This window comes from Silene latifolia, chromosome X, assembly GCF_048544455.1.
Source record: "Silene latifolia isolate original U9 population chromosome X, ASM4854445v1, whole genome shotgun sequence".
NCBI classification, from domain to species: Eukaryota; Viridiplantae; Streptophyta; class Magnoliopsida; order Caryophyllales; family Caryophyllaceae; genus Silene; species Silene latifolia.
The window spans coordinates 75447446-75458530 of NC_133537.1; the positions used below are offsets into that span (position 1 = coordinate 75447446).

At 37.0% G+C, this 11085-nt stretch overlaps 1 non-coding gene across 1 annotated transcript; it reads right to left on the bottom strand.

Annotated features, from left to right (window-relative positions):
• Positions 1–6122: 6122 nt before the first annotated feature.
• On the bottom strand, positions 6123–6229 carry LOC141625549 (small nucleolar RNA R71). Its single transcript, XR_012535323.1, has one exon. It is a non-coding gene; the product is annotated as a small nucleolar RNA R71 (small nucleolar RNA).
• Positions 6230–11085: the final 4856 nt, after the last annotated feature.

The following is an 11085-nucleotide window of genomic DNA, read 5'->3' on the forward strand; positions in this document are numbered from 1 at the left end:
ATGGGACAGTTTAATTATGTATATATGTTCAATGTGGAACATATAAAATACTAAGAAGTATATCATCTTTAATATACTACGCCAAATTTGGCAATCAATAAGGAGCGTATCACAACGGTTTAATGCATTTAATAATGATACTTAGATTACCGTTTTCCAAATATTAGCGCAAAACCTAGACCGCGATAATGAGAATAACGGTTTCCCACGAAAACCGTTGTTATTATAATGTGACAACGGCTACTTAACAAACCGTTATAAAAAACGCTTAACGGTTTCCAAAAACTCGTTATAAAATCTCTTTTATCAACGGTTGTTAGACAACCGTTACCAGTTTAAGAAAACGGCATTTCGAAAACCGTTACTAAATTAGCACCAGCAACGGTTTGTGGTACCCATTGCTATGTTATAGATACAGGTTTCTTGTAACCGTTATCATTTTTAATTATGAAAGAACGGTTTTTCAATTCAAGCGTTGTCACTATTTGATTAGATTTCTCAGTTTGACCACTGCATGCAAAACTTTATCAGAACTTTAATAGATATTCAATTTGACCAATAATATTCAATTTGACCAAAATAATTCTATAAATATGCCTTCATAATGTTTTAGGTCAAAATCTAAATTATCAAACATTTAATCTTTAATTTCTCTTAAAAAAAATATGGTTGGTGTATCGGAGCTACAATCATGTTATCGTTACGCACAACCTTTTACTTGCATTCTCCATAATCTCCCGGTTTCTTATGATGGAAATGGAAAGGATTTAAACCCTAATTTTGGGTGGTTGACGCAAATGCTTCATGACTCCGTTTTCACTGCGGTTTAAAAAGTGTACCCTGTGTCTACAAACAAGCAAGCTTTTGTAGGCTTCACTTTTATTGAGTTTGACGAAGCCAACTGCCATGATAGTTTTCGTCATGCAAGAACATTAGGGGCTAGATTTGCGGGGAAAGAGGACTTTTATTCGGATGCTAAACAAAAGGGCCCTTATCTATGGGTTGCGACCCATGTTGATCATCGTCTGCTGACACATTACAGGAGGCATCACATTCCTGCCACCGTGCCTATGTCATGGGAGAAAGAGGTCATTCTACCTGCGCTGCCCGCTGACGATGAAGAGTCGATCTACGACTTGATCTATGCCGAAATTGGGCATGAAGACTATCCTAATTCTTCATCAGATTCTAATTAAGTCTTTAATTATTATCTGACATTATGAGTTGTATTTTGAATATGGTGGTTATTTTAATTAAAGTTTAATTATTTATGTTATTTGTTACTACGTTTTAATTAAGTCCTTAAACTCAAAGGCAATCCACCAAATAAAATATTATAATGACTAACATTCTACTTATAATAATAAAAAAGAATGGAAACGGCATAATAAGATAATAAGAATTGGAACCGTTATAATAATAATAAGACAAAATGATAACGGTTCTTTGTTAAGCCGTTATCATATTACATATGTCAACAACGGTTATTTTAAAGCCGTTGTCATATTACACCAATTAACAACGGTGTTTCTTAAAACCGTTGTAAAAACAGATCCACTGTGAAAACTGAAAAGTTTGTGATTTTAGTTTAGCAATGCATGCCCTATTATTATTGGTTGTTTGACCATTATTCACCTCATGCATGCTTGCACAATTACAACGGTACTTATAAGAACCGTCTTAGATTATGCAACTCTAAAAATAAATGAAATTTCAAAGGTATTAATAATAGAATGACTGATGGTGAACAAGTCATCTTTGCCGTCGTCGCTGTCATTAATCTTTATAGCTTAAAAAAGGTAATCTCATTTTCATAGCTACTGGCTTATATATGGGTCGTACTTGGATGATTGATGGTGAAATTGGTGATCCCATTTATAATGATGGAATTGCTGAATTTTACAATTTCGTTAGTGAAAATTTTCATCTCCACTCATCAATCCCTTGCCCTTGTAATAGATGTGGTAATATTAGGGTTTTGCCTATCCCAAATGTCAAAATACACTTAGAAAAGAATAGTTTCAGTAGAGATTATAGGCGTTGGATTTTTCATGGAAAATTAGAGGATGAGGATGGGGAATCAGATGTAGAGGTAAATAATCATACACCTGAAGCTGCTGGTTTAGATATAGGGGATGGGGCATATGATGTGTGTGTAAACAATCGTTCACCTACACCTGAAGTTGTTTTAGGTGAGAAGTTTGCTGAAGATGATGGATTCGATGATTTTGAAGCTACCGGTGATGGGGAAATAAATGCTGATGATTTAATTGAGAAATTGAGTCAATCTGAAATGCCTTTATTTACTGGTTGTAAGAAGTATACCAAATTGTCCGCGGTGCTAAAGTTATATAACTTGAAGGGGGAAAATGGGTGGAGTGATAAGAGTTTTACGGATCTTCTAGCTTTGCTATGTGAGATGCTTCCTGACGGTAATGCTCTTCCGAGTCGGACATATGAGGCTAAAAAAATGAGTAGAGAATTGGGCATGGAATATGAGAAAATACATGCTTATCCCAATGACTGAATATTGTACCGTAAAGATTATGAGAAATTATCATATTGTCGCGCTGCTCTGTATTGCGTTATAAGACTAAGGAAGGGATCCCAGCTAAGGTGTTGTGGTATTTTCCAATAATATCAAGATTCATAAGGATTTATTTGAATGAAGAAGATGCAAGAATGTTGACTTGGCATAATAATGAAAGGATTGAAGATGGAAAGTTAAGACACCCAGCGGATGGTCAACAGTGGAAAGAGTTTGACGCTAAATATCCTGACTTCGCCAAAGAAGCAAGGAACTTGCGTCTAGCGCACTCCACAGATGGAAAGAACCCTCATGGAAACATGAGTACCCAACACAGTACTTGGCCAGTTGTGTTGGCCATCTATAATTTGCCCCCATGGGTTTGCATGAAACGGAAGTATCTGATGTTGTCTTTCTTGATATCTGGCCCTCGACAACCTAGAAATGATATAGATGTGTATTTGGAACCACTTCTAGATGATCTGTAGATTCTGTGGGAAAGAGGGATACCAGTGTTTGATGGTTATAAGAAGGAAAGTTTCAATCTGAGAGCTATGTTATTGTGTACAATAAGCGACTTTCCAAGATCGGCGATCTTTTACGGACATCGTACATGGGAAAGAGGCTTGCCCATTTTTGGGGGGGGTGTTGAATCGAATATTTGAAGCATTCTCGCAAGCATGTGTACAGGGGAAATCGTCGATGGTTATGCCCTGATCATCATTATCGTAAGCTTCACAAGGCGTTTAATGGGAGTCCTCAGATTTTAAATGGTCATGAAGTGTATGAGAAAGTGAAAGATATTGAGATAACGTATGGGAAGAAGGGACCTAAGTTGTCTACTCGTGGTTATAAAAAAAAACCATATTTTTTACCAAACTTCCGTACTGGCGTGACCTCCCTGTTAGACATTGCCTAGATTTTATGCACATTAAAAAGAACGTTTGTGATAATATAATCAATACTATGCTGAATGTTTCGGGTAGGACAAAAGACAACAAGGCAGCTAGGGATGATATGGTTGAGATGGGTATTAGGCCCGAGCTGGCAGCTAAAATAAAAGGAAATCGGACTTTTTTGCCGCCTGCAGCTCATACTCTTTCAAAAAAGGAGAAAAAAGAGTTTTGCGAATGCTTGCATGGTATTAGGGTGTCAGAGGGCTATTCATCTAATATTAGAAGCCTTGTTTCGTTGCAGGACCTAAAACTTACTGGTTTAAAGTCACATGACTGTCATACATTGATGCAACAACTACTAGCTGTGGCCGTTCGTTCCATTCTACCTCCAAAGGTTCGACATTCTATAATTAGATTTTGCTATTTCTTTAAATCAATCAACAGTAAAGTCATTGATCCCGATGAAGCGGAAACTTTGTAGGAGATCCTCGTCACCAGTCTTTGTCAGTTTGAAATGTATTCTCCTCCCTCATTTTTCACTATCATGGTTCATTTGACTGTCCACCTTGTCCGTGAGGTTTTGTATCTCTGGCCAGTGTATTTGAGATATCAGTACCCATTCGAACGATTGATGAAAGTTTATAAGGATTACACATCTAATAGGGTATCGTCCAGAGGGGTGTATTGCTGAGCGAGCAATTATCAATAAAGCTCTTTCGTATCGTTACACGTACCTCTCCTTGGATGAGTTAATTAGAGATCCTACGAATCGTCATAGTGACTGGATGAATGGAAAAGGTGTAAGGGGTCGTGTTTCCAAGGATATGTCATTTGACATGCGACATAAAGCTCATGGATACGTTCTATTTAACGATGATCATGTCCAGCCTTACAGTATGGAACATAAGAGTTACCTTAAGGGAAAACACCCTCATAAGAACGAAAGGTGGTATGCAAATGAGCATTATAAGCAATTTAGTGACTGGTTTAAGGATACTATTTACGATGATGACAACCCAATTGATGATTGCTCAACCAGCCTACGACATCTCGCTTTCGGTCCTGATGCTCGTGCAACTTTTTATAGCGGGTATGCGATCCATGGGTACACTTTCTAAACCCGCATTCAAGATGAGGCGAGCACAATGCAAAACAGTGGAGTTTGCGTAGATTCTAAGGCAATATACTTTGCTAGTTCAAAGGATAAAAATCCTATTTTGGGTACAATGCAATATTATGGAGTTATTCAAGAGATATTGGTTTTAGACTACATGGATTTTGAGATACCTCTATTTCGGTGCAAGTGGGTTGACAACAACAATGGTGTTAGAAAGGATGATTTAGGATTCACATTAGTAAATTTTGTCAAGGTTGGAAACAAGGACGATCCTTTTATATTAGCGTCACAAGCAAAACAAGTGTTTTATGTTACTGATCCTATGGATAAGAAGTGGTCAGTTATTCTATCTTGCCATCGCCGAATTCAAGATGATGAAGACGTCGAATTTGAAGGACTTGATCACAGTGCTATATCGTAATTTGGTAATGATGTTGAAATTGTTAACATTACAAACATATATACACGGGATGATTATGATGAAGGTATTTGGGTTAATGAAGAGACTAGCAAATCCAAAAAACATTCCCGGCAGCCGTGAAAATATCATCAATCCAACCAAGATATCTTACGTCATGTGTAATTATTGTCTTGCTGTTATATATGAAACTGCTATTGTAAACTTTTTTTGCTGTTGCAGCGGGCGGGTTAGGGAAAAATCGTATCAAACAAATTGAATTATTAAATAAAACGGTTATACCTAAACCGTTGTTCAGGACGTGTACAGTTATAACGGTTCAGGCCGTTGTTATCTACTCCCTCCATTCAACTCCACACTACCATTATCTATTTTGTACACTATTCATAGTTAAACATTCAATTTCAATTTTCTCCCAATACATAAATGAAAATATATTCATGTGGGATCTTGTTTTATACGTCGTTACGAGTACATTAAAAATATCTAACTTTTATATTTTTTGGAAATACGTAGCTAACGATATTTAGCGCGTAAAAGACGCGTTGGCAAACGTGAAAAAAGAAAGTAGTAGTGTGGAGTTGAAGGGAGGGAGTATATAAAAATGATGCTTTATTTCTTGGCGGTAAAATCAAACAAAATGAAATATAAAGTAAAACGGTTATGCCTAAACCGTTGTTCTGGACGTGTACAGTTATAACGGTTCAGGCCGTTGTTATGTATATAAAAATGATGCTTTATTTTTTGGCGGTAAAATCAAACAAAATGAAAATATTACAGACAACGGTTATTTCTAACCCATTGTAGATAGTACTAATCAATTATGGCTTCAAACAAAATCGTAGTCTGTTTGGAAACAAAATATGGAAATTTCATTGCCAAATCCGCATTCATACAATTAGTTGAGAGAAGTCAATTTGGAGGGATGCCTAGTGAAGACCCTCACTCACATATGGAAACTTTTTGTGATTATTGTGATGCAATTTCTCAAACCGGAGTTACTCAAGACCAAATCCGATGGGTATTGTTTCCTTTTTCTTTGATCGGTACCGCAAAGCAATGGTTGAAGAGCCAAGACAAGGGTACCCTTGGTATTGATTCATGGAAGAAGTTAGCACTTGCCTTAGCTTCTATAAGAAATTCTACCCTCCGGAGAAGACTAATATGTTGAGAGCCCAAATCACCGGGTTCAAGCAAAGGGATGAGGAATCATTATATGAAGCATAGGAGAGATTTAAAGACACTTGTCGTTCTTGTCCACACCATGGACTTAGTGAGTGGTTCCTTGTGCAATAATTTTGGAATGGCCTATATGAAGACTCCCGCAATGTTCTTAATATGGGATTCAATGGGATGTTTACCGAAGTTGATGACAATCAAACATGGGCCAAAATCGAAGAGATGGCGGTTCATAATTCCCAATATAGTAGGCCCCAAAAGGCCACTAGAGGAGGAAAGCATGAGGTAGATTCCATCACTCAATTGGGTGCTCAACTAAGTGCTCATATCGACACCATCAATTTGAAGTTTGAGAAGGCCATGGCTAAGCTTAATGAAGCTTCCAAATCACCCAAACAACATGTTAATGCAATGGTGGCATCATCCTCAATCCCAAGTGGAGTATGTGAAAGTTGTGGAACCTTGGGGCATGATCAAAGTGAATGTAGGGGAACAAATGAACAAGTTAATGCTTTCCAAGCATACAAGAGTGGTATCCTTTATTCCAACTACTATAATGAGAACACCAAATTCCATTCAAATCTTTCATACAAGAGCCAAAATGTCCAAAACCCCCAACAAATATACACCCCACCTCCAATGAAAAACCAAGCACAAAGACCCTTTTTAAACCAAAGCCAAGGTTATCAAAATCAACCTTCTTACAACCAATCAAATGACCAAAGTTTTGATGTTCAAAAAGCGGTCCTCCAAATGCAAAAGAACCAACAAGAATTTTTCACCCAAATGCAAAAAGATAGCCAAGCTAAAGAAATCGCCATCAACAACATTCTTGCCCACACCAAAATGCTAGAAACTCATATGACCCAATTAGCATCTTCTAGCTCTCAAAGACAAAAGGGGCAATTACCGCCTCAAGGTAATCCCCCAAGGCATAAGACGGTTAGTGCCATCCATTTGATGAGTGGTACAAGATATGAGGGGCCGAAGAGGCCAATTGATGAAGATATTGTGGATGTTAGTGACAAGTAAAGAGTTCTGGAGAACTCTAAGGAGGTAGATCCTACCACCAATGAAGTTTCAAAGAAGAAGAATGAACAGAAGGCTAAGGAAAAAAAGCCTATTGTGATTAGACTTCCATTCCCAAGTCGCCAAGCTAAGCCTAAGCTTGATGACCAACTTGGAAAGTTCATGGAGATTGTGAAGAACTTAGACGTCTCAATCCCATTCACGAAATTGATCAATCATGTTCCGGCTTATGCAAAGTACATGAAAGACATTCTTACCAAGAAGAAATATATCCGAAAGTTGGAGACTATTGCCTTCACCAAAGTGAGTAGTGCTATTCTTCAAGGGAGTTCCCCTCCAAAGCTCAAAGATCCGGGAAGTTTTTTTATTCCATGTACCATTGGCGACACTACAATCAACAATGCATTATGTGACCTTGGAGCAAGTGTAAGTGTCATGCCATACTCGATATGTAAGAGGCTAGGAATGGGAGAGCTCAAATGCACCAACATTACTCTTCAAATGGTAGCTTGATCAACAAAGATACCTTTAGGGGTATGGGAGGATGTGCCTGTGAGAATTGGCAAATTCTTCATCCCGGTAGACTTTGTCATTGTAGACATGGAGGAGGATTCCAACATTCCTATCATCCTAGGAAGACCCTTCTTGCATACCGCTGGAGCGGTAATCGATGTGAAACATGGAGAGCTCACACTTGAAGTAGGGGACGAGACAATCACTTTCAATCTTGACAAAACAATGAGAGCTCCCCGACTACATGAGCCATGCTTCATGGTCGATCACTATAGCCGAGAAAGTGATAGAAAGAAGTTAGAATCTCTATGCAAAGATCAATCCATGGGTAAAGAAACACCACCCATATGGAAGAAGAAAGTGGATGACCTTCAAGTAGCTCTATTCGGAGAGTAAGGAATTTTCAACAACAATGAGAGCTTGAATAGCTCACCCATCATGACAAGTAATGAAGAAGGCCTCATTGGCCAAGATAACAAGAAAGAAGAGTTGCTCTTGTCAACTCATGACATCATTGGGGAACAAGCTAGTGAAGTTTGCGGTCTATGGGACGATGAATTTGAAGGATTGGTCAATCCTTATATTGGAAATGCTATGACCTTAGACCAAGGCTTTGTTGATCCTTGTAATCACTTTGACTTGGAATGCAACAATGAAGAGAACAATGTGCAAAGGTCTACCCAAGACCTCTATCATGAAAATGAGCAAGCCTTCAACTACTTCTACAAGGTGTTGAGAAACATCAACAACACCTTGGCTTTGCCCCTTGACATCTCATCCAAGAATGAGAGTTTGGTGGAATCCTCCCTAAACCACCATTTGTAAATATTTTAACCCCTTAACTCGCATTTTATTTCCTATATTGCATCTTTGTCATTTTTGGATTTGCATTTTTGTGCTATAATCAAGATTTTTGACATGAGAGCAAGTGAGGGAGGTATTCTAACGTGTTTTGATGTGTAGTGTTTGACCAAGTGTGAGGATGGCAAATTCCTAGGCTAACCAAGCCTTTGTAGTGCACCCGCAACATTTAACAAAGGAGAAGAAGAAAGAATGACATGGGAAAAGGAACCCCCACGAGCGGACCTGAGCTCGTGGGAGCTGAAGAGGATCCGAGCATCCCTAAGAGAATCCAAACATCCCCAGCATCAATCCGAGCGTCCTGGCCTTAGGACGTGAGAGCTGGGAAGTTTTGAATTAAAGGAAAAGTCATGTAAGGAAATCTGCGCAAGCCAACTTCAATCCGCTCGTCCCCAACTTCAGGATGCTCGTCTTGACTTAAATCCGCGCGTCCTGAGATGTTCCAAAATTTATCTAATTTTCCTGTAAGGAAATCCGCGCGCCCCAGGAACAATCCGAGCGTCCTAGCAAAAATCCGCTCAAGCTGACAAGGATCCGCGCGACCTGGCACTGAATTGATTTTACAGGAAATCCTGTAAGACGATCCACGCGTCCCGACAAGGATCCGAGCGTCCCTGACCTGTACTTAACAAAAACACGGGACTCCCCTTCCTTCTTCCCAATTCATTTCTATCTTTCAAAAACACAAACACTGTTGGAATATGTGTCCTCCGACAATAATGCGATCACAATTGTCGATCATAATGATCACATGTTTAAATCTCATTTTTTAAGAATACATGTGGGATGTAATATTTTACAGTCAACTGGTCCACACATATCGATAATGATTGGCTGACTAGAGTTTGACATTACTGTCGCGCGACGGTAGTGATCAGTTGATCCCCTTAGGTCATACCTATAGGGAAATACTCTTAATTCATTATTTAATTAATCGTATGCCGATACGAGTTAACTAAATTGCTTAAAATTGACGGATGATTTTGTGAGTAAAGTTAACGTGTCTTATTGTAATTCGATTAAATTAGATACGGTCTAAGTAATCAAATTGTTTTATTACTTAGATAAAATTATTGTTTACGAAATAATTGAAATTGAATGAATAATTTATTATAAATACAAGACGTTGTAATTTATAATTTGATAAACCATTTTGGTACATATAATTAAGAATTACTAGTTAATTTTGTATATGACATATTTTATTAATATGTTGATTTTCAATATGTTAAAAATACATTATAGTGTAACATGTCATGTGACATGTGACACATGACAAAATTGACAAAAGACAAAATAAAATGGACCTCCCATTTTATACGTGTGCCGAAAAATTGGAGGGAGTATTAGTGTTTATATTGTGTTGTTTATTTTAAATGAGAAAACACAATGATTACACTAGCTAATAGCCATGCAACCCTATAGCTTTTGAGAAGAGCATCTCTTGCATGCATTGGCCTCAAATACTCCCCCCCTCCAACCGGTTTTGCATGAGTAAAGCCAAGGGGTTTTTCATCTATAATTATTCACTACCTTTCCTAATATTTTCTAGTGTTAGAAAATTATTTTTCCTTCTCTACAATTTGTGAAAACTTAGAGAAAGAAACCTTACAATATTACTCCCCTTGTCCAAAATTTTCAAGGGCCAAAATAATTCAATTTTGTTGTCATTTTTAAGTAAGATTAATATTATTACTAGTTCATAATAATATTGGTTATTAAGGGTATTCCTTGGGTATATGCTTTTGGGAGAGGTTCTAATTTGAACCTTGTTCATCCATTATTGGAAAGCTCAAGAACTAACAAGAAGGAGATCTTGTTGGTGCCCAAAAATCCGAAACACAAATGTAAGAAGTGACGATTTCTTCTCTACTTTGTTTTATGTTTGCATGCATAAGATCTTGTATTTAATTTATGACTAAATAAATTAATTCATATAAGAATGTGTAAACTTTTGAGATTAATGAATCTATTAAGCGGTATCATGAGCCTTAGGTTGTTTGCATGCAAATCGGTTTATGGTTTTTCCGAGTTATAAGATTAACATACAAAACTAATTAATTTGGATTTATGAAGATAAACCTATAAATAACTTTGCATGTTAAACGTTTCTGGTCCTAAGTGTTTTTTGGGATATTTTGGTTTATTTATGGATTTTATTGTTCATTTTATATATTATTGGCATTAAAATGTGATTTTTATGAGAAAAATGTCATTTTTGGACGAAAAATAGCTAAACTTCGAATTTTTCAGTGGTTTTTGGATATGTTTTCACATATATTATCTACTGATGGCCTGTAAATTTTAATGTTAAAATAAGTTGTTTTGCTCGAAATATGAATTTTATAAGTTAAAATCTTATTTAAATGGGTAAATAGGTTAATATGAGTTATATTTTGAATCTGATCATGGAAATTTAGTATGTTGTCACATGAAATTGTATAAGATGTGTGTAAAATATTTGGCTATAGCAAAGTCCTTTTGCATGATTTACGAATTTTTGATGAAAAATCACATAAATAGTGACTATAATTAGTTATAATGC